The following is a 3619-nucleotide window of genomic DNA, read 5'->3' on the forward strand; positions in this document are numbered from 1 at the left end:
CATGGAAGTCTGTTTTCTCATCAATAAATGCTGTATAATTATACAAAGCTCATGTGTGGTACAAAAAAAAAGCAAAATTATTCAAAATTATTTATGAAATCCTTCACAAATACTAATGAATGATTTGACGCCTACAAAATAAAGAAATATTAGAATAAGTATTAAAAGTAAACATTTGAGGAAATTTTTAAAACTTCATCAATTTTTAAGCTATTACTAGATGCGTGGCCTGGCTTTGCACGGTCCGCTTCGAAAATAAAAGTTATGTCAAGTGATCCGTGTTCAACACTCAGGCTTGAACAAAAAAAAATCAGTAAAATTTTGAGGCAGATTGCGGAAAAATAACCAAAAAGTAAACATTTTAAATCCCCCCGATTACAGGAGAAGCCTTTAAAACAAAACCTAGAATTTTATTTGCTCACATTCAAGACAAAAAATGGCAACAGATCTTTTGTCTCGATGATTTTCTTCACCGCTCTAAATTTTAATAAAAGCATTGTTGCGGAAGGTTGAGGTGAAGCACTGAATAATAATTTCAATGGAGGAAAGCCTTCGAAAAATAGGGATTTTGTGTCGAAGTCTAAGTGTTGTAATTAATAGTTTTTAATTGATGTATCCCACTAATTATTATCGGAGGATTATGTTAAATAGCCACACATAAAGACGGGAAGATCACGAATCCATCGATACCTGGTTCGATGGTCAGTTCGTTGTCGTTCGGGAGAAGAAACTTGGACATAAATACATATTTACATATACTCAGTTTTTAATTATGTAAGACAAGACTGAAAATCGCATTAAGAAATATATCTGAATCTGGAAGAATTATAGGATGGCTAAAAATATTCTTCGCAAAATGTGCTAGTTTTTAGTATAAAAAAATAATTCTTTTGTTAAATACTTTCTCATGTTTTGTGCGTGCAACTTTATTTCTAGTCAAATATTCGTTCTTTTTTTTATGATTCTATGATAATCCTTAATTATTTGTTTAACAATTAAAATAATGGTGATTTTTTTCAAAATAAATTCAATGTACACAAATGTAATTGAAAATAAGTAAAAGATATAAGAAGTCACTATACCCATATCAGTTGCGTACGTAGCATGGGTGACACCGGGGCGGAAATTTGTGGTGTCAACCCCACCCTCCCACTTACGAACAACATACACACACAAAGAAAATTTTAGTATTTTAAGTAAACATGATATTCGTACGATTTTCAGAAACAACTAAATTTGTCTTAAAACGAGCTTTTAAGTGCGATAATGTACAAAAGACAAGTAAAAACAAGGAACGCTTTTTATGAAACTTGCCCTAGATGCATGTATGCGCCGGGAGGTCAAAAACGTTAGGGGGTGTATGAAAATAATCGCTCTTTAATTATTTCAAACGTATCTCCAATTCAGGGAAAGATGATGCGGTTCAGTTTTCTGGTATAAGAGGAAGCCTCTACTAGGTCTAAGTATTGACAATATGAACCTAATCCTGAGCCTATGGTACAGTAGGCGCCGCTTAATGTGATCACTTTGGGACAAATACAAGTTGATAACAATAACCGAAAAGAATCCAGGAGATACAAAATAATATTTTTTTTTCCAATTAAGGTGCATTTATTTTGGCACACTTAAATTAAAATCACAATGACTCAACTGAACGCAGTTTTAAATTATAAATTATTAAATTAACAGAATGGAAATATCTGAATTATAAAAAGTAAAAGCTAAATTATGCAATTTTTAATCACATAGTAATAGCTGAAGTAAAATCTGACCGTTTTCCCTAACATTCGTAAACCAATTTCAAAGCTCTTTCAGCTTTTCTATCTTTTCCAGCATGGTTTTGCATCTTGTTTAAATTTTAACTTAACTTCGCTTTGTTTTCAATCTCCACACAATTCTTTACTAGTTCACAAAGTAATGGCAACAATGGAGGTCCTTGCCTGCAACATGTCCAGCGACTGAATTTTTTTAGATGCAAAAGAAAGTTTTCTTAGGGGGAGTCTGTGGTCACTGGGGGCGAACTTTCTGCAGCTTCATTCCTAGAAAAATTTTGAACTGCTATTGAAAACCACAAAATGCTACACAGAAAGTTTGTCTCGTGGTTTGCCTATGTATTTCTGTTAATGGAGGAAAAATTGAAAGTTTATGAAAAAGTGATAACAATGAACAAAGACGCTGATTACAATATCCGACTTTTTTAACGTGTATTAACATACAAGTGTTCCGGAACTTTGTCATTCTGATAACATTAAGCGAATGATAACATTAACCGTGATCACAAAAGCGCCTACTGTATTCACTCCATGATGTGGGGTGAAAAGAAGTTCCGGGGATTTTCCCCCCAGAAAACTTTTAAATTTGCAGTCTTAAAAATGCGTTTTAGCTTCATATTTTCCAAAAAACTTGCAATTCCACTTTGGTTGTCACCCCTCAAACGGTGAAACCTGGGGCGAACCGCCGTAGCGACGCCACTGCCCATATTCCTCTTCTGCTGCCATTCCTATTAGCTATGGTGATGACATACGTGTCAAATAACTTCAAGTGGTCTACGTAGCGCTACTATATAGATAGGCCGACGCATCAGCTTAAGTTTAGCCATTTTGGATCAGATTTTTCATTGTTGCACTGCTAGGGTTACCACAACAGAGCTTCGGATTTTGCCGAAAACAATGTTTTATTTCACGTGCCGCTAATAATTACCCACAGTTAACAATCACCAAACGTGATTACTCGCCAGAAAAGACAACCACTCAAACACGCGCTCCGATCCAAAATGGCTAATCTTAATCTGATGCGTCGGCTCGTATAGATAGGGGCCTTAGGTCTAAGTGCATCGGCTGTACAAAGTTGTGTCACTAAATTAGAAATTCTTCAAAAAAAAGTGTTAGAGAGAGCGGAATTTATTTAAGCTCATTATAACTGGCGCAGAAAATGACAACAGTTCGACCTCCTCCGTCCCTGTGAAGTGACTAACGACAAAAACGAACCAGCGCCTGTTTGAGTACCAACTTTTTTCTTTTAGTTTTCGCATACTTCTTGAGATACAGTTATCACAACTAACGAGAAAGATGTCCAATTTCGCCACTTCCTTAAACACTTGGGCGCTAAAAATGAATAAGCACCTCGCTCTTTTGAGGTCTACCAACACAACAAATTTTGTCTGAATCCCTCCATTTCTTTTTGACATACAGCGGCCTCAAATAATTGGGTAATAAATATAAGTTATTATAGCCAATTTTGCACCCATACATTCATCATAAAGATTATATTTACCGCGTTTAGCGTTATGGTATTTTTATTGCTTATTAATCTTAAATGGTGGGGATTTGTAACCAGGAAATTTTGCATTTGAATTAAGTTTGCTATTTAAGTTCACCTGCATTGGTGTTTGTCTTAAAACGTGATTTCACACAAAAAAAACTACGTATTTTAATGTAAAAGCAGCTTGAGTTAAGCCTTGAATGAACGCAAACGATTTGTACCCAGGACGACGAAAATTACTCTCTAAATGAATATTATACACAACAAGCGTGAGTTATTCTCGTCATCATAGGGATCTAGAAAGTGAAAGGAACATCGAAAAAGGTCAAGTAAGGTTCATTCGCGATTCGTCATTGTC

This window comes from Uloborus diversus, chromosome 2, assembly GCF_026930045.1.
Source record: "Uloborus diversus isolate 005 chromosome 2, Udiv.v.3.1, whole genome shotgun sequence".
Classification (NCBI taxonomy): Eukaryota; Metazoa; Arthropoda; class Arachnida; order Araneae; family Uloboridae; genus Uloborus; species Uloborus diversus.